A 27,589-nucleotide genomic window follows, 5' to 3' on the forward strand; every position below is an offset into this window, starting at 1 on the left:
AACGGACGGACACACGGACGGACGGACACACGGACGGACGGACAGAGGGTAAAACATACTCTCTTGCCATGCCTGGCGGAGACAATAAATCGACCTTGTTTGGTAAAAGTAATTATGCGGCTTCATGGACTGGTTGTGAGAGGAATGTCAAATAAACTGCAGTTTAAATGAATGTGAATGTTTGACCCTGAACAGGTCAAACGTTCTTTTGATATAGTATTAAAATGTAAAATATGCCTGGCAATTTGTAAGAAGCTCTGTATAAAAGTTATATATTATATAATATAAACCCACGTATTACCAATAGACTAAGGACACATTATTGAAGCTTTATCTAATGAAAACACTTGATGCTTTAACATTGACACTGGGCTGTAGATGTACTTATGTTAGTGACAGTGAAGATAACTCAGAGCCAGAGCAGATGTCTAATATCAGAGTGGAAGTCTTAGAGATGAGACGTTTAAAGTGCCCAGTGTTAGACGGGGAAAGAATCACTATCTGTTTAGGACTAATTGCTGTTTTTTCAGAGTGACACAGAGCACACAGTCAGCCTGGATCTGACACCTTCATTAGTTCCAAGTGCTTCATTCTAATTCTAATGGGAGGCTCAGTGATTCTTCTAGTGCTTCATTCTAATGGGAGGCTCAGTGATTCTTCTAGTGCTTCATTCTTTTTTTTTTAACAAATTTTTTTTATCCCGCGATTTTTGTAACCCATTTTTTTTCACCCGGTGCCAATTTCCTAAGTGATCCTGGGCGCTACACCAGCCCTACACCAGTATTACACCAGTCCCCCACAGTAGGGAGGCCAGGGCCGAGCTCATGCTTCCTTCAATGTATGAGAGCCAACTGACCTTCTTGTCACCTGACAGGGGGGAGTTTCCCTGGTTGGACGTAGCGCGTGGAAGGAACACGTTATTCCAACCAGTTCCCTTCCCCTCCATCAGGCGCCCCGGCTGTCATGGGGGAGGCGGTATAGTGACCAGGATTACTACATGTTTTTGTGAGGGTATTAACTACCCTAGGAGACACGGGGAGAACATGCAAACTCCACACAGAGTAGGCCCTTTCGCCAACCCCACTTAGGGTATGGGCGCTGATGACGCGGAGGAGAAGACACGCCCCCAGCGCCCACAGCGTCCCCGGCGGGAATCTAGTGCTTCATTCTAATGGGAGGCTCAGTGATTCTTCTAGTGCTTCATTCTAATGGGACCACAGTGATTCTTCTAGTGCTTCATTCTAATGGGACCACAGTGATTCTTCTGAGTGCAGGGGTCTTCAACAGGGGGTCCGGGACCCCTAGGGGGCCCTCAGAGTTACTACAGGGGGTCCGCCAAATCTTAGTTTGGTAGTTTTTTTTTTTTTTACCTTAACCATTTGAAACCTAGCATCCCTTTTCTGAGGAGAACTTTAGACAAAAATAGCAGATCTACAAGCTCACAACGCCTCGCGCTGCGAGGCGTTGTGAGCTTGTAGATCGGCTTCATCTCTCTCTCAGCTAGGGGGTCCTTGGGCTGAAAAGGTTGAAGAACCCTGTTCTAGTGCTTCATTCTAATGGCTCAGTGATTCTTCTAGCACAGCGCTGGGCTGACATTAAGGGACTGTAGCATGCGTCTGGCTGCGACACTGGTTACCCCACAGGGCTGGACCCCGGCAGGCTTGCCTATTATCTGCCTCTTCATGGGGGCCTGGTAAAGTTTGCTGGGGCGTGGCCGGGTACTCCTGGCTGCAGCCGCTCCACCATAGGTAGTCTTTCCTGGGTAGAAGGGTGAATCACCCAGCCGGCTGTAGTTCCGCACTGTGCGGTTCAACAATGAATTAGAAGTTGTTCCAAGAGACAAGTTGAAGGCAGGTTTTTTCAGCCTGGACTGGGGGTCAGAATGAGTTCTATTGGACCAGAGGTGGGGTATCGATGCAATCTTGGTGGGCACATCTTTGTTAAAGGTGCAGGAGTACAAACTGCTGGCTATGGAGACATTGTTATCTTCATACTTCAACAGGTTGTCCAGAATCTCCTTGACTAGGGACAGCTTTTTGGATAAGGGCCCAGGGTCCGAGGTGGCGGGCTGGGAGAATATGCTGCTGGAGACCCTGTGCGCTACTGGAAGGTGCTGGCTGTTCTGCTCCGGGCCCTGCACGCTGCCCTCCTTCAGGGATTTGGTTGGTTTTAATGATCTCTCAAACTCCTCTGGGCTATTGTTAGGAAACGTAACTGCTGTCATAATGGGGGTTTCCAGCTTTCCGTTCGACATAGAGTGACCAATCTTTTGTACAGGTGCACTGAGAGTAAGCGTTGAGGCTGTGGGGAGCTCCTTTTCTGCAACAGGTTCCTTGGCAGGTGTGATAGCCCTGGCACTGGGGGTTGGGTTGTAGTTGATGGAAGTGGTGGAGGGTGCGGAGGTGCTGATTGGAAGGGAGATGGCGGGCAGAGCTAGCACCTCGTCACGATCTTCTGGGTGTTTGGAGGAGGACTGGGTGCTGGTCCTCTCCCCATTCACAATGTCCCCTCTAGAGAATGTGGACGCTGAATCCCAAACCCGGGTAGTAAAGTTCCACGCTGTGGCATTCAGGTTGAAGAAAATCGTTTTAACTGTGTCAGTTAGTTGACTGGTCCGGCCTGGCTGCTTCTGTTTACTCTTGGCATAGGGTTTAGGGGAGATATGATGAGGTCTTAAGCTGATTTTAAGTTTCCCTTGGCCCGAGGTCACCATGACTCTGCTGCTCCATAGCCAGACAGGGAGGATGCCCTTTGCTGAGTCAACCCATGTCGTATTCTTGATGCATCTCGGTAGGGAGTAGGGAACCATGCTCTTTGCTGTGTCAACCCACGTCGCATTCCTGATGTACGGAGGTAGAGAGGGAACGATGCCTGTTACTGTGTCAGCTCCGCCCTTGCAGTATCTCCGTAGTGAGGGAACAACGCCCTTTACTGTGTCAGCCCACCCCCTGTTATTGAAGTATCCCGGTAGCCAGGAGGGAACAACGCCCTTTAATGGGTGAACCCACTCCTTGAAGTATCGCTTTACTTTGTCTGTTCCTCGACCGATCAGGCCTGGCCGCTGCTGTTTACTCTTGGCGTAGGGTCTACAGTAATTACGACATGTTTTGGTTCTAGTTTTCCCTCCACCCGTGGTTGCCATGGTCCTGCTTGTTCGAGGGTCTCTCTGTGTTTCATTGGTGGCACCACTGGGCTCCGGGGAGATGCTTCCATCAACGGCGCCACTGGGGACAGTCCACATCACATTCTAGTTCTCTCTTATCCGGTCCGAACACACCTTCGGTCGCTGGTTGGAACCCGGTTCAAAGGGGCAAAACTATTGTGTGTTTTTTAATCAATAAGTGTGGTAGAAATCAATTCAGGGTGTGGGATGAGACCCCGATTGTCGACGCTCGGGTGGGCAAAAGGAGTTTAGTCCAAGGATTCGGTTTACACTGTTGATAAGTCTGTGATGCCAAGGAAGCCGTTGTGCTTCACTGACTGTCTGGCTGACTGTGTAATCTTCGGCAGAGTGCATTATCAAGACTGTGTCACTAAGTTTAAGAAAAAACGAATCTGTTGATGTCACCATGACGTAAACGTGAGGTAGACATCCTTATTTGGGCAGTAGTCTGATCTTAGCCAATCAGGATGGAATATGAGAAATCTGAAAGACCAGTTTTGTTTAATGACTATAGAGATATTGTGTGTATTTTTGGACAAAATATGTAGGAGTAGAGATGCACCGATTAATCGGCCACCAATTAAAAAAGCCGGTTTTAGGTCACACCGGCTGGATCGGTGCTCGGCCACTGTCATAAATTCCGATTTTATGCCGGTCAAATTGAAACTGCGTTGGCACTGCGCAGCAACAGCATGATGATCAAAGTCGTGTGAGTCGACTCAGTAAACATTAGCAAGAGAAGCCCACAGATGGTGCTGATTACCATTGAAATATAAGGATACATATATTGAATATCTATACAAGATGGAATATATTATATTCCATAATGTTGCACACAGTTATAGGCTATAGCCTAGTCAATGTAGTGACTGTCGGTTCGTCAATCACGGGGAATTTAAAGGCAGTAAGTGCGTCACCAGGCTTCTCATATGGTCCATGCAAGAGATGTAGACTACAGAAAAAAATAGCCTTTAAACATCCCTTTTATTGTAGCCAGTTGCAAAGAAAAATCACCCCCTGACTCTCGTTGCATATGCTGTTGAAAAGACAACTTTGGCATGGACGGGTGGTGTGTGTGTGTGTGTGTGTGTGTGTGTGTGTGTGGCACGCGATGCGATGTGTGTGCGCGCACTTCTCTCATACAGACAGTGGCTGGCTGCTCCTCCTACCTGCAGGGTTGCCTCTTATTCCAAATAAATTACTAGGCGCCATCTGAAAAGTCCTTAATGCTGTAAATGTAAACAGCTTCCAACAACAACTCTAAAAGACGTTGTGATGTGATCATGATATCAGCCATCGACACCGCTGGTTTAATCGTGTGCCTACTACAGACGTCTTCTCATCTATCCAGCTGTAGCCTATTAAAGCTTGTTAAGACTCGTCTGAAAGTTTAACTGAGTCCACTGAGCAACAGAGTAGTGTAACATTTTTAGTCAGAGGTTAAAACAAGGCAAAACAGTGACATAAGGTGAGCTGAGAGAGATGAAGCAGGGACCCCCTTCATATGACATTTTTACTTGGTCTGCTCTTTTTTCCCCTCTACACCTATATACCTCTTTGCCAAAAATAGCAGATCTACAAGCTTGTGAGCTTGTAGATCTGCTATTTTTGGCTTTAGTCCTCCTCAGAAATGGGATGCTAGTGGTTAATGTAAAAATTATATCACACAAAGATTTGGCGGCCCCCCCTGTAGTAACTCTGGGGACCACCTAGGGGTCCCGGACCCCCTGTTGAAGACCCCTGGACTAGAGTGACATAAGGTAAATGTCTCACCTTGAAAACAATTAAATGCAGACATGTCCTGCTATGTGTCTGAACGGGAAAACCTTATTTCTTTATTTTTGCTTTTAGTTCAAATAAGAAAATAATTTTGCATTAAGATAAGATTTTGTTAGTTAAAAAAACCCATTTTTAATAAATAATAATTTCAATAACTGATCTCAATATGGACCCATAATAAGTTTTGCCAAAATCATGCAGCTCTATAACAGCGACAGCCATAACAGCAATGGTACAAATAAAAATGATGATATGGCATAAGTGCTCTTTTCCTGGTTTATTATTGGTACTCTGTATTGGCAATTACACAAAATTAAGTACTTGTACTTAGCCTGAAAAAAATCTAGTTAGAAAATAGAATATCGGTATCGGTAAAACCGGTATCGGTAGGTCAGACTTTAAAAAAAAAAACGGTAATCGGTATCGGCCAAGGATTTTGCAATCGGTGCATCTCTATGTAGGAGTACTGTCAAAAAAATTGTTTTGCAAAAATTGGCCTGGAAAAAACGGACGGACGGACGGAAGGATGGACTGACGGATGGACAAACAGACAGGGTGCAAAACATATAGTCTCGGCCTTGTCTCCTGGCGGAGACAATGAACCGTATAGTTAATATAACTCATATCCACTAACGAAATGAACCTTATAGTTCATATAACTCAGTGTCGACAAACCAAACGCAGAAATCCAACATTCCCCTCATGACAAAACAACAGTTATAACACACTCATGCTTATGGTTTTATTAAAGTAATCAATTGAATACAATAATATTGATAATCATACATCAATTTTGGAGTTTTTCCAAGTAAAAGCTCCAGATATTGTTTTTCTAAATGAAAGCTCCAGACATCATTGTTTCACAATAAAAGCCATAGGTTTTCCAAAATAAAATTCCTAAACCCAGTTAAAAAAAGAAAAAGAAAAGTTCCATAATTTTTTTACAATGACCAAACAATGATCAAAATAAAAAACGCTATTTTTCGTTTAAAAATAAAACCTCCTCACATCGTTTTCTTTTCTAAATGAAATCCCCAAAACTGGTTAAAAAAATAAAAGTCCCATACATCAATAACAACAATCCCCAAAAAATATTTTTCAAAATATACATAGTTGCCCCCAGATAAATGTGTTTTTCTTTTTCTTTTTTAATATAAGCCCTAGATTAAGTTAAGTAAGAAGTTACAAATCAGTCACTCACAATCTCAGTGTTGTACTCGCATTCAGGAGCTGCTCCAAACTCTCCCCTGGACCAGGGTTTGGTCCTTTGGTCCTTTGGCCAGGGTGCTTTGGCCAAAATATCCAAGATTTGGCCGAGAGCATCAGAGTGATTCTCCATCTAGTGGACACAAACAGTAAAAACAGCATATAGGCATCAATGTCAACCTTTAAAGGATACAACTCTTTGACAGAATGGTGGACAACATTTGTGGTATTATCATTATTCTATGAGTATTCATTACAGATCAAACAGAACAATGGTTATCCGTAGGAACAGACACTGAGGAGAGAAGAGGTTTGAATAAACATCTGGTCGTTACCTTGGTCTCCAAAGCTATCTGTCTCTGGACCATCCTGTCCATCCTGTCCACCATATCGCTGGAAACACACATGATTGATTGATTGATTAATTGATTTGTGATTTTTTTGGAATGCAATTTATGTTGAACAGCTCACTTTAGGATATATGCTTACAATTGTATTATCACTTGAATTATTGAATGGAAAATGTCTGCAGAGGTGCAGTTGGACATCCGGGTATTGGTATATTGGGTTTATTGGTATATTGGGTTTTTCCCCATATAATGGGAGTGGATTGAACATCCGGCCACTTGTCGTGTATGTGTGGACGTACCTACTGTATAGTGACACACAGTCTGTATTTATGATTTTAGTTCGTGAACTTGTTCACCTTTTGATTAAAGTTTCGCTGGGAACTAACTTCAACAGCCGATCCTCACCCTTGTTTATTAATATTATCTATGCATTTTTTTAAAAAACGTTATAAAGTCAATGCAAGCTTCCACACCAGTTTCGCGGAGCGGAAAAAGCGTCTTTTAATTATTCGGAACGAGTCCGAATTTTGAGTATATTCGCATATTCGCCGGTGTGTAACCGCCTTAAGGTTAACGGTCAAATGGAGTTTTTGCAAGTAGGCCAGTAGAATCCGGCCCCTCCCCTTCTTATAACTGTGACATCTCCAGGCTCATATGTTGTCTCCACGTCAACACACACCACTCCACCATGGCTTGGACGCTTTACAATGGACTGATTGATTGATTTATCCCTTTTATGGAAAACGGTATAAATTTAAGTAAAATATGATTACACATACTTAAAACGCTGATTCATCCGGTCAGTCCTTTTTTCACATTCATCTTGATGACAGTCCATTCTGTCAAAATACACACAACACAACACAACACAACAACACAGACACATTTCAGTGTTTCAGTTTTAGGATAAAGTTAAACTCAACTCCAGTACTCGAGTATAAAGTATAAATACTACAAGAGAAGGTTACCCTGTCAAATGTGTACTTAAGATAAAGTAATGGAGTACTAGTGTAACGTCCATCCAACCGGGAGGCGAACCCAGACCGCATAGTATCAAGGTGCATACATTAGCAGTCTGCTAAAGAGCCAGGCTCCATAGTAACAAGGTGCGTACATTAGCAGTCTGCTAAAGAGCCAGGCACCATAGCAAGCAGTAACATAGCACCCTACAAGCCTACACTGGCTTTAAAACTAACTTAAGTATTCAAAAGTACAAATTACATTTTGCTTTATACCTATCAGTGCATTGCTGTATTCAAATGTAGACTTTTCTCAAAATAATTTCCAGAACTTTTAACACATGTCAATAATAGAGAAAATAGTAGATCTACAAGAATATCTTGTACTGTAGATCTACTATTTTCACAACATTTGAAATAGATCTTAAGTGGTATTCTACTATGCTGGGTTTTCACTGACAAGTCCCCACACCACACCGCCTACTTGTGCCGTCGTTTCAATACACAAGGACCGGGTCCAAAGTGGACTCAGTGGGGCCGAAGAGGGCTGAAAAGGGTGTCAATTTTGGCCCCACTCCAGAGTGGTCTGGGCTAGTCCAAACAGGGCCAAACCGGACCAAACCGGTGATGTGTAACGCTGCTTGCTACTGATTGGCCGTGGTCATGATGTTTCAGTAGACTAAAGTGAGGACTGTTGCTCTCCCCCAGGATTTCAGAACATGTTTATAGTTTGCTGTGATGTTTGGTTTTATTTGTATATTTTCCTGTTTGCTGGGATTTGCACTCAATTTGCGGTGATTTGTTTACATTTGTTTTTACTTGTTAGTAAACAGTTTTATTAACAACATCCAATTGGTTCAGAAAGTATCCCTATTTTGAGAGAATTGACTTAAGGTTAACATGCACACATGCAAGAGTAAATCATTAGATTTTCTCATTTATTTAACCTGATGTTATTAATAATTAAATTTACCCGAGCACTGTCAGAAGAGGTGCTAAGGCACCTGTGTGGTGTCGAACCTGTCTCTCTGCAACCACAACAGCCACACTGACTTCTCAAACATTCGCCTTCTCAAACAGTCGCACACGCACACACACACACACACACACACACACACACACACACACACACACACACACACACACACACACACACACACACACACACACACACACACACACACACACACACACACACACACACACACACACACACGTCTGGCGAAGTTCCCTAAGACCATACTAATATATAAGGGCTCTCACGAGAGCATCGGTGGGCTTTCAGCTTTTTCTCCTGCACCTCGTTCAGATGTCAAGCTGTCCTGGCTCCACATGAAGGAAGGTAAAACATTACTTAAACCTTTTGATTAAAGTTTCGCTGGGAACTAACTTCAACAGCCGATCCTCACCCTTGTTTATTAATATTATCTATGAATATTTTTTAAAAACCTTATAAAGTCAATGCAAGCTTCCACACCAGTTTCGCGGAGCGAAAAAAGCGTCTTTTAATTATTCGGAACGAGTCCGAATTTTGCGTATATTCGCATATTCGCCGGTGTGTAACCGCCTTAAGGTTAACGGTCAAATGGAGTTTTTGCAAGTAGGCCAGTAGAATCCGGCCCCTCCCCTTCTTATAACTGTGACATTTCCAGGCTCATATGTTGTCTTCACGTCAACACACACCACTCCACCATGGCTTGGACGCTTTACAATGGACTGATTGATTGATTTATCCCTTTTATGGAAAACGGTATAAATTTAAGTAAAATATAATTACACATACTTCAATAGCTCAATCATCCAGGCAGTCCTTTTTTCACTTTTATCTTGTTTCACATCCACAAGGTCCAATCTGTCAAAATACACACAACACAACACAACACAACAACACAGACACATTTCAGTGTTTCAGTTTTAGGATAAAGTTAAACTCAACTCCAGTACTCGAGTATAAAGTATAAATACTCCTGGTCAAATGTTACTACACTACAAGAGAAGGTTACTCTGTCAAATGTGTACTTAATATAAAGTAATGGAGTACTAGTGTAACGTCCATCCAACCGGGAGGCGAACCCAGACCGCATAGTATCAAGGTGCGTACATTAGCAGTCTGCTAAAGAGCCAGGCTCCATAGTAACAAGGTGCGTACATTAGCAGTCTGCTAAAGAGCCAGGCACCATAGCAAGCAGTAACATAGCACCCTACAATCCTACACTAGCTTTAAAACTAACTTAAGTATTCAAAAGTACAAATTACATTTTGCTTTATACCTATCAGTGCATTGCTGTATTCAAATGTAGACTTTTCTCAAAATAATTTCCAGAACTTTTAACACATATCAATAATAGAGAAAATAGTAGATCTACAAGAATATCTTGTACTGTAGATCTACTATTTTCACAACATTTGAAATAGATCTTAAGTGGTATTCTACTATGCTGGGTTTTCACTGACAAGTCCCCACACCACACCGCCTACTTGTGCCGTCGTTTCAATACACAAGGACCGGGTCCAAAGTGGGCTGAAAAGGGTGTCAATTTTGGCCCCACTCCAGAGTGGTCTGGGCTAGTCCAAACAGGGCCAAACCGGACCAAACCGGTGATGTGTAACGCTGCTTGCTACTGATTGGCCGTGGTCATGATGTTTCAGTAGACTAAAGTGAGGACTGTTGCTCTCCCCCAGGATTTCAGAACATGTTTATAGTTTGCTGTGATGTTTGGTTTTATTCGTATATTTTCCTGTTTGCTGGGATTTGCACTCAATTTGCGGTGATTTGTTTACATTTGTTGTTAGTAAACAGTTTTATTAACAACATCCAATTGGTTAAATTTTTACACTGAGTTTACAGACATGTAAGGTGGTTCTTACTGATTTGCTGGACTACTCCTGCACAGGTGATTTGCATTTGTATGCAGGACAGTTGTCCACTTGTCTACATTACATTGTAAGACAAGAATGACCTCCACCTATGTCCTTACATTACAAAGGAGTGCCATAGTCTGCTACACATACCTGTGGATTTGAGAGGGGGTACTACTGTGCTATGGAAACAGGAGATATTTTGGGTGCTGGGCCGTGCAAGGCTTTGCAAGGCTAAAAGGTATGTGGTGCGGGGCTGGACTGCCAGTCGAAACGAGCATAGGCGATTTTTAGGGGGCACTTGCCCTCCCTGGCGGCCGGACAATGTTTTATATATATATATATATATATATATATATATATATGAGAAACATAAGAAATACATGTTCATATATTTCCTTTGCCCCCCCCCCCCCAGTGAAAGTATCCAAAAATACAAAGACTCAGTACAGTACTCAAGTAAATGTACTTTGTTAGTGTCCACCTCTGGTCATTATCATCTTACTTGTCAGAAATCAGCTTAATCCTCTCAGAGTCACTGCTTTTCTCCGGCTCCTCTGCCAGGAAGATATACTTCTGCTCGGTCTCCCACCACTTATCTAACCATTTAATAATTGGGGAAAATAGTTAAATTACTGTCATGCACCATCAACATAATTTACACAGTATCTCAGCAACTGTGAGCTGAGGTTGGGCCTAGACAATGTCAACAATTCAAAAAAATCTATTGATTAATCAATCAATTAATCAATTGATTAATAATCAATGTAATACTTGGTAGATGCTGTACTAAAAGCACAGTTACACAGACAATTTTGTACAAATGATCAGTTTTTCACAAAAAATCCTCGGGAACGACTCATGATTTATTCGTCATTGTAACCTGTGCATTCATGTATTCATACATGCAGGCGCTCACAATAAAATAGACAGTTAGCAATGATTCATTAAAATCCAAATCAAATACTGACCATATGTCTTAGGCATGTTGGGTGTGCTGGGAGACTCCCTGTGGATTTTCTTCATTAAAAAAGAGATGAAGATATGAAGGTGGGAGAGGATGATGAACGGAGGAGCCAAAACAGGACGAGACTTGTACTCCATGATGAGGTTGTAATGCTGGAACTTCCAGTGGAGGTCGCTCTTATCCTGCACCTTCTCAAAGGTCTTGCTGCATGGAGGGTTGAAGGGACAAAACAACAAACTATTAAATCATATTTGGGGTTGATTGGACCTTGCGTTCATGTGGTGTTTTGTTTTTAAGAGCACTACACCACAGGTTTCCACAGGGTACCTACGTGAGCATGGCGATGAGCAGGTTGATGAGCAGTATGTTGGTGACCAGCAGGAAAACCCCCAGCAGAATGATCACCAGCCAGTTGTTGTACTCGCTCCTGCATGGCTCAGCACCGCCCTCTATCTGTGTCACGTTGTCAGTGCAGTTGTCGGCCATGTCCCAATGTAATCCCACTTTGATTAAAATAACAATATTAACAATAATAATAATAATAATAATAATACATTTAATGGTTGAATATTTCAACAGTCAGCATATAAGTCTCAAGCTGAAATTGAAACTTACACATAAGATAAGTTAATGGTCCATGGCATTTTAAAGGTATATAAGTGATATATACATATATAGTTAAAACAAAATGTTTTTAGTTAAAACCTTACATCTCTATATTGTGACAGTAATCATTGCTATAGAGCAGTGGTAACCAAGCACATTTTGTGAAGAATACACACACACACACACACACACACACACACACACACACACACACACACACACACACACACACACACACACACACACACACACACTCACCATCTACTTCCTCAACAGGAAAATGTCCAAAGATGTACAGGTAAGGTCTGTAGAACACTCGACGGAAGATACGTTCTGGGTTGGGGTCGTAGGAATAAAGCAGCGCCTGATTGGCTACTCCATATGCCACTATCCACACCCCCAGGAAGAAGAAGAATGAGAAGACCTCTTTCATCTGAACAGAAACAAGACATTTATGTGTTTATTTATCCTGTTTGTGACCTCCCCTCCACTCTAGGTCCAGAATGAGGTCCCACTGTATCCAGTTGTGGCTGAGGACGGACCGGTGGAAATGTTCAATTCTTTAAAAAAAAAAGTATTAATGCTTTGAAACAAACTTTTAAGTCACTCTTCTTTGCCGTGTTTTACAAAACGGAAGTCTCATGGCCCAACCTGCAGCAGTGAGGAGCAGTCTGGGCACAAAGCTATCTTCACCACAGACTTAAGACCAGCTTGGAGATCGTCTCATCCGTCTTATCTGTGGTCTGTCGCCATCAGACGTGGTTGTAAAAACATATATTCCATATTATTTTTGTGCTCAAACGGCAGATAAACTATACTATTCTTCATGAATCCATGAAAAACATGAATAATAATAATAATAATAATAATAATAATAATAATAATAATAATAATAATAATAATAATAATAATAATGCATTAACAGATGAGTGGTAGTGGAAACAAACGGTGTGTAGGCTATGCCTTGTTGCATATGTGCGCACCGAAAATATCTGGTCTGCAAGCTCACAACGCATCGTGCTGTAATGCGTTGTGAGCATGTTCTGATATTTCCGTTGCAATATACTATACTTGCTGCTATACTGGTAACCAAATGGACTCTTATAGATCTTTAACTCTTGAGAGAAATGAAACCAAATGGACCCGTTTCATGTTACGCTCTCAAGAGTTAAATTATTGTTAAACATCTGCATTACTTGATTAAAGAATTGTTATTTTGATCGTTTGCCTGTTATCTCTCTATGGTACCACATCAATACAGCATGGAATTGCGGACACAATCTTATCCAAAGATAACCACATATTCTAAGTCTTGGGCAGTGGTGTAAAGTAAGTAAGTACCTTTACTCAAGTACACTTTTGAGGAATTTCCCGTTTCCCAATACTTTTACTTGAACTACTCCATTACATCTCAGAGGTAAATATTGTACTTTTACTCCACTACAATTATTTGACAACTTTAGTTACTTGTTACTTTGCTGATTTAGATTGCTATCGCAAAACTAACCACTTCAGCCCTTTATACATTTTGGCCATTTGAAAATAGCCGATCTACAAGCTCACAATGCGGTGCGATGCGACGCACTGTGAGCTTGTAGATCTGATATTCAAAAGATTTTTTATTCATTTTGAACTTGTGAAACGGGACATTCTGCACAATGAGTACTTTTACTTTTGGGACATTAAGTATTCTTTGATGCCAATTCTTTTGTAGTTTTACTCAAGTAAATTTTTATTACCAGACTTTTACTTGTAACAGAGTATTTCTACACTGCAGTATTGATACTTTTACTTAAGTAAAAAACTCCACTGCGCCCCCTACAGATCTGTCTGACAGATTGTCGAGCTCGCTGTAACAAAAGAGTGCAGTTCAGCTGCCACAGAGCACACCTCCTCTACACATTAAAGGCTTATTAATTAATGTTTTAAATCCTATCTGAGAAATGTGGACGTCACATTGAAAAAACGAAATGAGCGTAACACTGCTAGTTGGAAGAAGGAAGAATCACTCATGTCCTTGATGAATAACTAATCGTACTTACAGTTTGCATACTGTACACACACACAGACAAGGATAATGACTTCGACTCGTCGACTTTTTGGTTAATGTCCAAGGATGTGAAGAGAGAGGTTAATTAGGGAAAAAAAGATGTTCAACAAACGACCTGGGGTGAAAGTACTGCTGCCGATGAGGCAGCAACTTCCTTTAGGTCTTAAAATCAAAGCACATGGTGACTAAATGAACCATTTAAAAATGTTGTTATAACAGATCAATAACCTTTTCCTTTTCAGAAAAACAACTAAACAGACATCTGTAGAATTGGGATGAGCGAGTGTGAAGTGGGCGGTGTGGTCACAGTGGTCATCACAGTGATGGAAGTTCACTTAAAGAAAAGTAATATTGTGGACCAACCATTGTACACTCCTAACTTAAAAAAAAACATAAATGTGTTTTTTTGGACTATATTTACATTTTGGAATCGGTGTTCAGAAAAAAGGTAAGAATTGGACTGGAATCTTCCCTCCGCCAGAGCTTGACACAGCAGGACGTTATCCCGGAGCTCGAGCGGAGGGAGAGGTCACAAACAGGGCTAGTGTTCATTACATTATAGTGACCAATGCGACCCTCACAGCGTGACCAAAGAACATTAATATGTGTCTTATATCTTACCATCTTGCCAACAATGATGATTGTTGGTCCCATCTGTTTGTGAACAGCGAAGATGTGAATGAGACGGAGTGTGAAGACCATATAGCCGATACACAGGACACATCGTCCAAAGTCATAGGACCACTCAAACATCCTGAATCACACAAGCAGAATAAATACATTTTAACATTTCAAGATTATCATGACTGTTCCGGCATTTCTCTTAGTTCTCTATTTACTTCAATCATGGTGTTAATGCACAGGCATTATAGGCATGTGTCTACGTATGTTATCGTGATCTTCTGTGGTCCATGCATGCAGACTATATTTAACACTGAAATATCAACATGAATTTTCCCACAGGGATGAATAAAGGTCTACCTATATGGATAGATATCCATCTACCCAGACAGACAGACAGACAGACAGACAGACAGACAGACAGTGTGTCTGTAATAAAGGTTATAATAACTTGTTTACACAATCAAACTGTCTGTAGCACGTCTCTGCTCTCGGTTAGGCTACAACCCAGTTCATTCTGCATGATTTCCAATCAGCGACAGCTTCAGATATATGGAAATGCTCCCCAAGCCATTTGTAAGCGCTAGAATCGTGCTCGGCTTGCGTCTTTTAACCGCTCACAGCAAAAGGGAGCAAAGCCAGATTTTGCGTCAGATCGGGGAATTGTTGGCGACCCTCCCGCTAACTTTGAAAGACAATCACAGAGATCATGTGTACGATGTGTGTGAGTGTTGGACAAAATCTGAGTTGTAGCAAAAAGTGCGCTTTGAAGAAAACGGCAGCAAATTGTGCCAGGCGGAAATCGTGGTCTATATGGGGAGTTATGCTGGATGGATGGATGGACGGACGGACAGACGGATGGATAAATGGACGGACGGACAGTTAACAAAAAAGGAGCATGGTGCTGGAGTCTAATGAACAATTGAGCTCCATTAATGACAATTATGGGTCCTGATGCCAAAGTCACAATATTTACAGTTTTTTGTTGTTTTCTGTCCTTGCTTATGTCACAATCTGGAGTACTATAGTACCTAATAATGAATAATGTGTACCAACCTGCAGATGAGACCAATAATGAACAGAATGATGGCAGTGAGGTCATACATGTTCCAGACATCCTGCATGTAGAGCTTCATCCTCTGGCGTGAAGTGATGTCGCGCATGAAGAATGCCTGAAAGTTCATAAACACATCAATCAAACTGAATCAAGCTGATAGACAGTCAGCTGAATTTGTCACATGCACAGGCAGCCTATAATTTATGTTTCACCCATTTCAATTTAAATGGGCCCCGCCCCCCTCAGGGGCCCCCAACTGACCATCAGTCAATGACTCCCGGAACCCCCCAGATGTTCGTATGCACACCTGCATTATTGTGTGCAGAACTGTTTCCACCAGCAGCTTTCAGAGCACATTTGTAAGAACTAGATTTTCAGTCAGCTACGTGGACGGTCACTGAGTTATTGACATTGGAAGTGTTAAACACTGCTGTAGTGCCAAATTTAGTTTTTTTGGTGTGATTCTTTTCATGGCAGACCCCTGAACAGTGTTTGTGCCCAGTTTGGATGTGGCAGGTCCGAATGATACGTTTGTGACCGCTGTCCACGGTCCACCCACCCTCTAGGCAAATTTTATATCTGTCACATGTAACCACATGTACAGTAGGCTGCCTTACATTACAGCTGGGGCAACGTTGCAGGCAGTGAAATTACTGAACTTACATCCTCCTAAACAGTCTGGACAAAAATGAAAGATTCAAAATAGTCATAAAAATCTGAATAGCTAAAAAGCAATGAACTTCGCTTTTTATGAACTGGGGGTCCCGGACCACTCTTATCATGACTTAACAACCTCAAATCAAGGTAGGAAAACACCTAGGGCGAAATTCTCCTTTAAGTTGTGTCCGTCACTGACCTAAAGTAAGTCACCCAAATGTGCTACTTCTGTTCTGATTCATGTAAATGACAGACTAATGATTAGCATGGTTGGTTTTGATTTCCCTTTGTCGATGTGGCAACCATGTGCTAAATATACTGTATCCTACGCTATTTTATTATGATTTGATGCTGATACAGAATGTGGATGATATTATAGTTTCCTTGTTATATTTGCTGGTAATGATAATTCCCTTTGATGTGACCGATACATGTAAATATATTTAACTGCTGGATATTTTATTATTGTGCAGAAGGATTGTTTTGCAGTTATGGGAGGTGTATTGCATTTGTTTTGTTATTGTTGTAGCCTACTATATTGTGTATCTCCTTTTGTCTCCCTCCATCCTTTAGAACCACACAAATGCAGAATAGTGTATGTGTCTTACCATACTGTGCTGTTTAACTGTGCTGTGCTACATTCAACAAAGACTTTGCCTATGTGCAACACTCCATCCTGTCTCCCTGTGAATTCTTACCAATTCCCTTTGGCGAATACTACTATCCTACCCTACGCGCCTAATATAGTCCTTACCCTTTCAAACATACAGTACGTTTGACCATTAACATAGAAAAAGAAGCGCTCGTTTTGATGCGCGAGGCAAACAAACGCTACCTCCTTCGCACGGACGCGGTCGGGGAAAAAAAGCCTGTCCCGTCCTGGCCCTCGTGTATCGGATTTCTTTTTGGTATGTTTTGTAAACACAGGGCAAAATTACACAATATGCCTTTAATGACACGATTCAAACCACTGTTGTACTTTATGTACGTAGGTATTTATTGGATGAGTGGGAGTGTGTGTTAACACAGGAAATGCTCACCTCATAGATCTCCTCACAAAAGAAGGTGAACACCCAGAAGTACAGTACGTATTCACTGATGGACGGCCCACTAGGCGGTGGCTTAAAGTCCACCAGCAGCACATAGGCAAACAGGAAGAGGAAGGGGATGTACATCAATGCATTTCCCAAAAAGGAAGTGACGGGAGCACTCCAGAACTGACGCCATCTTGATACGACGGAAGGCTTGGACTCCTTGCTTTTATCAGGTTCCCTGCAAAGTGAAGCATCATCATAAACTAAATCAACGTAGTCTTAAACAAAGTGAATTCATGTATAGTTTTAGTAACAAGTATAAAATGCATATGCGACAACAAGTGTGTTATTGTGTTAAATATGTAGGGCTGGGTGCTAACCTGTAGGAGATGAGGTTGGTGTAGAGCAGCAGGGGGCAGAAAATGGTGAGAAGGACTTTCCACAAGGTCGTGTCTCTCTTCATGTCACCCCACCAAACCCTAGACAGCATGGACTGAGAAGCAGAACGGTATGTTTTTAGCCATTTCTGGGCCCTATTTTCCGTGACCAGTGCTACGCACAATTATTATTTCTAATCTCCTTTCCACTGAACAGGTAAGACCAGTCACTAAGTGTCACTGCAGCATGGCTCACTGGCTTCTCCCCTGCAAGCTGGAGGCACCACTGCCAAGAAATGAATCTGGCCATGCATAACATAACATTATTACACAGCTTGGTTGAATGCTTGATTCTGATTGGTCAATCGCTGAATTCAGCGGTGTGTTATTTCTGAATAATGACCGATGAGTTCAATAACACACCGCTGTCTAATCAAAGCCTCAGAGCACCTGCTCTTATCAATCCGCCCTTCCGCATTAAGAGGTCCCGGTATAAATTTGTTTACATCAGATTTCACTGTGGCAAAAAGAGAGAAAATTTAACTTTTGATTTGTGGTTAATGGCTGAACTGTCGCCTGTAAAGAAGAGAAAAAGAGAAGAGGAGAAAACAGCGCAGACAAAGCCAGACAACACCAGAGACATTAAAAGACACAAACAGCTCAACGACAAAATTGAAGAAGACATTAAATAAACAAACGAAGCACGGAATGGGCTGTGGTGGAATTTAGAGACTGTTGGTAGAAAATAAAATGTCAACAGACTTTGACACATACAGAGCTGAAAACCTGAATCATGTGCTGCGTTTGTTTTACGCATCTGTACAAAATACCAATTGGCAAAACCTACTCAGTTGCCAGTTACATGGCACTTACTGTAGGTCTGGAATATGTCACCACTTCTCAAAGCTTGACATAATAACTTCAAATCCAGCAACAGGGTGTTTAAATCTGTCATTAAAAAACATTTGCAAAACTCTGAGAGACGTCAGCCAACACAGGGTGATTGTGTTCAGGGTGATTATGAACACAATCACCCTTCAGGGTGATTAACCATGTCAGGTTTTATTTCTCAACAATGACAGGCTGGCCGTCAATTATCCCTTGCTTAACGTGAACCTTGTCATGTGAGGACTTTTCAACAACTCAGATGGTTGACGATACCAGCTGCACCAGACAGACATGGACCAACCTGTATTCCATCATGGCTTAGGAAGAGGCCTGATTCGACAACTGTGATTATCTGGAAACAGTCTGTATTCCATACTGGAGACTCTCTGTTGAGAAGCTCGAAGGAGAGCCCCTCATCGCTCTGGTAACATGAACCGAACACACCTGAAAAACATTTTTTTTTTTAAACAATTAAAATGACAATAATGCATTTTTATATATACAGAATAAAGTATATTTACATGCTAGAATGTTTCCGAATTGGATAAATGGTGTTCAGGGCCATCTGGAGTCCATCTAAGCGGGTTTGGGCAAGTCAGATTTAAGATATTTTAATGTCACTGTAAATTAAATTTAAGACCAATTTATCAATAACAAAAAAGTACTCAATGACACCAATTACTCAGATTTAGGGTACATTTTGTCCACATATTTATATAGAGTTCACCATAAGGGTTGGAAACAATACAAATATGCCATACATTTTAAATGTAACACACAATAATAATAAAATAGAATAAAATATTATCACTGTAGGGATAGCTATTTTTATCCATGTTGATCCCCTTATCAATCCTTCCTTGTCGATCCCACTATTGATCCTTTTCTATTATGGCCTATCTATCATTGCAGACAAGACAATGTATGGCCTTCAATGTAAGCTCACAATGCGTCGCATCACACCTTGTTGTGAGCTTGTAGATATGCCATTTTCGTCTGGGAAGTCATCATGGATGACAACCTCACTGATAGTGGGAATGATAGCGTTTAAAAGTGACCTATTCAATTATTACTTGTCATGATTATTTAGAGATAGCAGAGTTGGGAAGGGCAAACACAGTATGACAAGAAGATGCATAGAGGTTAAACTGTTTCTTTCTGCCTCTCAGCCAGAGCAGAGGTAACCTGACTCCGCCAAAGGGAAGAAGCTTGCGACACACATTTTGTTTCACAGCCTACTTCCATCTGAGACTCCGGTAGCAGAATCGATGCAAGACGGCGTATAATTTTTTCAAGCTACTTGGCAGGTGATTGGATGATCCCGCCCCTATCAGCCGCTGATTGGTTCGTACACCCAGCGACCGGGCAGCTCTACTCCCTGAGCGATCCCAGATGCAGGGTGTATTGTGAAACTCAATACCGCCCCCATCTGGCTGAGTCAGGTTAGAGCAGAGGGGGGCTGACCTTACTACAAAGCAAATCTCAGGTAATTTAGTAGATGAGAGTGGAGGCGGACGTGTGTGTGAGGAGCTCGTCAACACCTAGTTCGATGGCTTAATTCGGCAAACAAAACAATCCATTTAGAAAATAATGCCACCTAAGAAAATCCCACAAAACAAAGTAGAGATAGAGGAGATTTAGGAGTCTCTTAACCAGGCCAGGAATTTCGTCATTTTAGGGGCAAGGCCACTTGCCTTTGGCAGGGGCTGACTTAGGGATCTGGAGGCCGTAGGCGAACAGTAGTATGAGACAGAACGTTTACAGCTGCCGTTAATTTCAACTGGGTGTCTTTGAAGTGAAATGTATGCATACAGGCACTTAACAAGCAATCATTAACCTTATGGTTAGATGCGCATTTGGGTCTATCCAAGCGAGAGAGAGTGTGTGTGTGTGTGTGTGTGTGTGTGTGTGTGTGTGTGTGTGTGTGTGTGTGTGTGTGTGTGTGTGTGTGTGTGTGTGTGTGTGTGTGTGTGTGTGTGTGTGTGTGTGTGTGTGTGAGTGACGCAAGGTTAGTGCCTGGTGACGCAAGGTTAGTGTGTGTGTGAGAGGGTCGGGGAGGAGCAGCTGTTCTCAACTTGATTTATACTTCTCCAATCCATGGTGCATCACCGGATTGCTCAATCGGGGACTAGACATAATAATATGCCATTTACCGCGGTACGTATATCGCGCATGATGATACGTCGATGAAGGTACATTTCCGTACAGCCTTATCACAAGACTGTCGATAATCAGCTCATCATCACAGATCTGATACAGGCAGGATATTTTGTCCTCCAGCTCCAAGGCCGAGTAGCACTTTGTAGCAGGCAGCGGCACAGGGCAGGACGTACCCGCAAGGGCCACACAAGTTGAATAGATACAACAATCAACAGGTCCAGTGTCCGTTCGGAACTTATCCGCTAGGCCCAGAGACTGGGCCAATTGCGATGGATAGGTCTCTCTGGTAAGCGGAGAAGGTGGTCTCTTCTCTGCCAGTCATGGTGGGTGATCGTGTAGCCTAGGGCTTAGGCTGTCTAGCTGCTAGTGCTGTCAAACCGACTGCCGAGTGAAGTGAGGCGGGCGGAATTGAGATCCGTAAAACTCACGATCACGATGACCGATTGCTAAAATATTTTGGCAACATACAAAAGACAAATAAAATCCAAACCAGGGAGTAAAACTAAGGTCTGTAAAGAGTTTAACCACGGTACTGGCCACTGGAATGCAACGCCGACGCATATGCCACAGGGAGCACTCCATCTGTTCTAATGACAGTGACTGGAGGTGGGGTTTGGAGGACAACTGCTTTGAGAATCACTATTATTGTTTGAGCAGAAACCAAGGAGTATTTATTTCAAGAGCAAAGTAAACATCATAAACCTTCTTCCTCCATACTACTGATGTAATGCATTTTTACACGTGAGGCTGTGACCACTTTTACATCATATCTTATGAGTGGTCGGGTGCTTTTGGTGCCGACCTGGACGTGCACGCATACTGGTTCTTATCAGTGTGACGTTGTCTAATAAGGGGTCTATATAGACAATATTTTGGACCAAAAATATAGACCACATTTCCCACCCCACTTCAAGGGCTGCCAGACTACTGGATAGCAGTTCAGGAGCCACAACCTAAAAAACTTCAGTTTGAATGATTTCAATGTCTTACCACGTGCCCTGGTCTCAAACTTCAGTGCCAGCTCGGAATGTTTGGTGTCCGTCTCAATTTCCAACTTTGACATCTCTCTAAGCATCTTACAAGCACTCAGAGCATTCAGCACTGGCTCCTCTGCCTGCATGGAGACGGACAGAGAGACAGAGAGATACAGAGGGCTTATTACAGACTCCCTACTCATCATACCTATGTGTACATTCTGCATGTATAAAACTCTTGCAGCCTTCTCCGAGCATCAGGTGCTTTACCTTCTCCCAGATGAAGTTAGCCATGTCACTGCGGTTCTGTAGGACAGCCAAGATAAAGAGATGAGTCCAGGGGGATTCACAGGGCTTGTTCCTGTATGAACATTCTCCTTTCAGCAGCTCTCTGACAGGCTGAGGAGAGAAGAACAGAACTATTAGGAGGAAATGGCACATATAGGCATTAAAGGCCCAATCTGGGATTGTTCTAAACAAATACATTAGGGTTTTACTAAGGTTGTATTCACATACATTCTTACAGAGTTTGATATAGTGTTAGTCCTTATAAGACCTAGAGAATATAAACATGTCCCAGGGGCCCATTTCACAAAATAAGGGATTAAGCCTGGATTTTCTACTTATCAAGGCTGAATTTATCCATGACTCAGTTTAATGAAAGCAGTTACACAGAAGTTACCATGGAGATTTATTTTGTGCAGCTAGCCTGCTCCAGACCAGGCTAACAGCCAGGCCGATGCATCATCTATTCAGTCAGTCTGAAGGAAAATGTGTTTTCAGTGTTATTAAGTTCTAAAATGTATGTCTGTTCAGAGAGCAGACTGGCATGTCGTTCGGACCACCCACGACCAAAGCTGTCCCTGATTGTGTTTATATGTTTTTAAATGTTTGTCTATCAATCTACAACTTCTAGTTTAAAATGTATTTTTTTGTTAAACAAAAATCTTGTCTTCTGGGGGTTCCTGGCACAAAACATTCATTCATATGGGGGTCCGCGGCCAAATATATATCATTTAGGGGGTCCTTGACACAAAAACATTTGAGAACTACTGATTTAGAAGGCATTTGTAGAATCGGCCTCAGGTCTTCATGGGTTAAAGAGAGGATGAAACAACATAACAGTATGTTCATAAGAATACCTCCAGAGCCTTCTTGCCAGAGTCTTCTAGACCCAGAACAGTGAAGTAGAACGGCTTCTCTTCACCCATTAACTTCTTCAAGACACGTGACACCTGGAGAGACAGAGAAAGAGGCAAGGAAGAGGAAATAAGACAATCTTGTCACAAAGAATCACAATCATCTTTATTGTCACATCACAGGTTTACAGGTGTAAGTATTTATCGTGTGTGCTCCATCATCTTCAAGGCCAAATGTCCTCTAAAATCAAGCAGCGTTGTCAAATTTCTACTGCTTGTATTAATTAATTAGTTTATTTATTTATCATTTTGCATGAAACCTTGTATCTCCGCATTTCATTTTTATGTATTTGTATGTATGTATTCATAAATTAATGTCCTACTTTGTCATACAAGAGTGTAGTGCAAAAATTGTAAAAATAGCTGATCTACAAGCTCTACAAGATCTACAAGCGAGATTGTATATCTGGTATTTTAGCTATTTTTAAAAGTTATGAAAGTGGTTAAGTGTGTCTGTGGGTTTCATAAATATTGAACCAAAGAAAGGAGCTTGTGACCAAATGATAACTACATTGTAGCCAATTGGAACAAAGGTTATTTTAAGGTTCTATAAAGTAACTGTGTTGGAACTTGGAACCACTGATCAAGGGTTATAATATAGATTTGTCTAAACCTAAACCCACCTCAAACAGGCTGATCTCTTCCAGAGAGTCAAGGTGTGAGGTTCCCAGTCGTTCCTCCAGGCGTTCCAGTAGGAGCTTGTAGATCAGTGTGTCTTTATCCACTCTGCTGTAGAGTTTCTCCAGGAGGCCATAAGTCAGGATGTTCTTCTTAATGAACAGATGTACAAACTGTGGCTTACTGAGCAGTGCGAACATCATGCAGTCCTTCAGAACTTCATCCTGTTGGACACAGTGGAGGTAAAACAGGGACAGGTTATTTAACTGTTTAGCTGTAGACCAGAAAACAAAAAAGGGAAAATAATATGTAGACAATAATAAGATTTCCTTATCGTAAAATAAATGCATAAAATATCTGTATAGTGTGTGTGTGTGTGTGTGTGTGTGTGTGTGTGTGTGTGTGTGTGTGTGTGTGTGTGTGTGTGTGTGTGTGGGTGTGTGTGTGTGTGTGTGTGTGTGTGTGTGTGTGTGTGTGTGTGTGTGTGTGTGTGTCCTTGCTTTACGGCAAAAACAAGGCACATTCAACTGGCCACAGCTATGCAACGGATTACCACGAGCGGATAGAACATTTTCTCGAGAGCAGACCCCCGGGCGTGTAATGTGGCGATCTCCATGAGGACGGCGATCACGGATAATATTCCATGATCTTTTCAAAGGTCAGTAAAATCGCTTGTTTTCGCTGGCAGTAGCGTCCCACAATTACACTATTACTCTGGCAGTTAAAGAGTTAAATGGGTTACAGAATGTATGTAGAATGTAGTGAGACTATTTCTAAGTGATTTCAAATCTACAGTAGTAATCTTTCTGTACCACTAGGTGGCAGCATTCACATGCAGTGATTATATGTGTGTCTTCAACGTTCAGGTAGGCCATGTTGTGATGTTGTTTCTCACCGTCCAGTTGATGTTGAAGACATCATTGAAGAGCTCACTGTTGGCAAAGTCCACTCTGTTCCATAACATTGCTAGACACAGCTCCTTACCGAAAGGGAAGGTATTACCTGATGCACGGTGCTTACTGGCTGAACACACAGACACACACACACACACACACACACACACACACACACACACACACACACACACACACACACACACACACACACACACACACACACACACACACACACACACACACACACCAGATGTTTTACTTTTACTGCAAAAGTCATGAAATGCATCCACAAAGTGACTCACCACTGCAAAAAAATAAAAAAAAACGTGTACCCTGAAAGAGGGAGTTCCAAGTCGATCCCTTCTCATTTTCTACTTGCTGGTTGTTTTTACATCATACTTGTACAGATGGTCTACAGGTAGTGTCCTAAAGCAACCAGAATGCCAATATTTGGTTCTTTTGTGAATCAGCAGCGTTTTATATATAGTCGGAAATAACAAAACGTGGGATTTTCTGAGCAATATTCACATGTAATATTGGTCCTACTCTTCTATCAGGGGTAGAACTAAAGGTGACATTGTTTGTTTTTTTCTAACCCGGGGAGAGGTATCTCTTTTTAAAGGTAGGGTAAGTGATATTTTTTGGTTAAAACAAAAAGTATTTTGTTAAAAGGTTAAAACACTATATTCTGATAGTAATCATTGCTATAGACTGTTTGTTCAGTAACAGGAGTCTCCATGTCTCTCCAGCTCTTTAATAAACAGAAAATACATTTTCCAGTAGGTGTCAAAATCTCAGCCAATCAGGGGAAACTTGGGAAAGTACCCATTTTAAGCTTAATTTGTATAGTGTTCCAGTTCCAATTTTGTCTGCTCATTTCTTAGTGTCATCACTTCCAATTTCACTTGTTTAATCTATATCCTGACTGAGTTCTCTGTCCTGGTTGGATAAAATTGGAAATGAAACTGAAACTGAAACGAAAATGCATTTTCTGTTTAATAAAGAGCTGGAGAGACATGGAGACTCCTGTTACTGAACAAACACTCTATAGCAATGAGTACTATCAGAATATAGAGCTATTTAACACATAGTTTAACCAAAGCAAATCACTTACCCTACCTTTAAGTGTTTGTTTTTTTGTGTGTTTGTTCCTGCACTAAATGTAGTATAGCCCACAGTGTTTTCACCTCCCAGAAGTAATGACTATTAAACATAATATTATTTATTGTTATAATATTGTACCTGGCATCAGGGCTTTGATCATGACTGTATCAAAGTATTCTGGTCTCTCCTCTTCATGGTAGAATGTTATCAGCTTCCTGTTCTGGTAGATGGTCTGAACCTGAGGGTCAAGGTCAAAGGTCACAGCATGGGCAAATAAAAATTGTCGGCAATTACACATCAACTGTAAACAGGGTCTCATCCTACTGAACTATCCTACAGTGTGTGATCCCTGGTCGGAGATCAATCTATAGTGTGAAAACCACAACGATATATGACAGCCGATTTCAAGAAATAGACTCCTGTAGTGTGAAATGCTTAACGATCAGATGACCCCCCGACCACTTTAAACGTCGTATAGTGTGTACCTGCCCTTACCTGTTCAACAAGTTCATCTGTCTGGGCTTCAGAAGGGAAGTGTTTTCTGATCAGTTCTGTCACTCTATCAGCATCAACACCATCAGAGGCAGGTGGTTGGTTCTCCAAGATGTCACTCAAGAGGTCAGCCACACCTCCTGAACCTGCCAGCACTAACCAGGGTGTGGAGTTCTTCAGAGACACACCCACCCTCTGATGAAGAAATTTTCTGGTTATAAAAGCACTGGTCCGTTTATGTCGTCAGTTTTATACGTGTATAGAATAGGACACAGAAAAGCTGGAGCTGTTAGCTAAATGCCTGTAGCTATGATGATCATAAATAAGCAGGTATAATAAAAAAGAATATACTTATAATGCTCCAGGCTCATAAAAGTCAAGTTATACTGTATACAATCATTGTAATGTAAATGATATTGGCTGAATGAATATTGTATTAAGAAGCAGTGATTGTACCTCCAGCATGGATAGCTCTCCTCCAATGAGCATGTTGAGGGCAGGAATGTTAATGTTGTCTGTAAGAAAATATAAATTTGATTCAATCATAACTCAACTGGGAAACGATCTCATTTCTCATTGCTCTATGTAGTTAATTTTATAGCACACTGATGTGTCATATTTCTACATATCTCATATGTGAATAGCATTGGAATACTTCCATATTTCTGTCATTTTTATTAGATTTTGCAGGTGTGCATTTGACCTCAATCGTTAATCTGGCATCAAGAGGAAGTGGACAGTGAAACCTGGTTCTCACTTGAAACATTGAATATTATCACAAAATTATTATCACAGGGACGGCAGTGGCTCAGGGGTAGAGTGGCCGGATAAATAATTATTATTAAATCATTAAATAATTAATCAATGACTTTTTTGATTAATCACATTTTGACTTTTTTGATTAATTAAATTTTGATTAATCAAAAAAGTCATAGATAGAATAATCACTAAGAAAATAATCAATAGCTGTTGCCTAGTTTCTTGTAGCAGTTCAACGTAAAATCAACCACAGTTAAACTATTAAGTTGCTGCTGTTTTACTACTTTTAAGTCACCTTTTGACCTGCTCATGGCAAATAATGCCATGATTAATTTAATTCCAGCAAACAAATCCTTTACGTCCATCATCTCTTACCTCTGATGTGTCGTGTAGAGAAGTGTTCCTCTAACTTGACCCTGAAGTTCTTCTCTCCTCCTCTGTGACCTTCGCTCCCATTATCCACCAGCAGGAAGCAGCAATGGTTCTTCTCCAGACAACAGGAGTCACTGGTTGTGTTCTCAACAGAGTACTGAACATAGTCACTGCCCTGAGATGGAAGAAAACAGGAATTACATCTCACTTTTTTGTTATCCAGGTGCTTCTGGTGAGTCTAAGATGGGGGGGGGGGGGGGGGGGGGTCACATGTCAAGGCTGAATTGACTCAATGGATCCAAGACAGGAAGTTATGAGTATATTTAATTCATAAAGGGTCCATATTTACTAAACTAGATCCTAATTCCTAATAATTAAATCACATTGTCAAAAACAATGATAACACATTGTGATCTCAGTATTCATTAGTATTAGAGAGTGT

The 27,589-nt window shown here is 41.5% G+C and overlaps 1 protein-coding gene and 1 pseudogene across 3 annotated transcripts in view; one reads left to right on the top strand and one right to left on the bottom strand.

Moving 5' to 3' along the window:
- LOC308080643 (inositol polyphosphate-4-phosphatase type I A-like) overlaps window positions 1–27,589 on the top strand; it is a 164,335-nt gene that overhangs the window by 18,185 nt on the left and 118,561 nt on the right. The gene's annotated exons all lie outside the window — the stretch shown is intronic.
- LOC308080290 (transient receptor potential cation channel subfamily M member 5-like) overlaps window positions 7,291–27,589 on the bottom strand; it is a 26,364-nt pseudogene continuing 6,065 nt past the window's right edge. The window contains exons 6-24 of the transcript in view: window positions 27,151–27,322; window positions 26,473–26,531; window positions 26,020–26,211; window positions 25,663–25,762; window positions 24,420–24,526; window positions 23,530–23,748; window positions 22,850–22,942; window positions 21,978–22,106; window positions 21,724–21,847; window positions 18,875–19,017; window positions 17,315–17,801; window positions 15,617–15,732; window positions 14,561–14,693; window positions 12,148–12,322; window positions 11,615–11,786; window positions 11,288–11,487; window positions 10,822–10,915; window positions 9,278–9,309; window positions 7,291–7,337 (exon numbers count right to left, since the gene is read on the bottom strand). The product of the transcript in view is annotated as a transient receptor potential cation channel subfamily M member 5-like (transcript). The remainder of the gene's footprint in view (window positions 7,338–9,277; window positions 9,310–10,821; window positions 10,916–11,287; window positions 11,488–11,614; window positions 11,787–12,147; window positions 12,323–14,560; window positions 14,694–15,616; window positions 15,733–17,314; window positions 17,802–18,874; window positions 19,018–21,723; window positions 21,848–21,977; window positions 22,107–22,849; window positions 22,943–23,529; window positions 23,749–24,419; window positions 24,527–25,662; window positions 25,763–26,019; window positions 26,212–26,472; window positions 26,532–27,150; window positions 27,323–27,589) is intronic.

This window comes from Gymnoscopelus braueri, assembly GCF_963280865.1.
Source record: "Gymnoscopelus braueri genome assembly, chromosome: 24".
Taxonomy (NCBI): Eukaryota; Metazoa; Chordata; class Actinopteri; order Myctophiformes; family Myctophidae; genus Gymnoscopelus; species Gymnoscopelus braueri.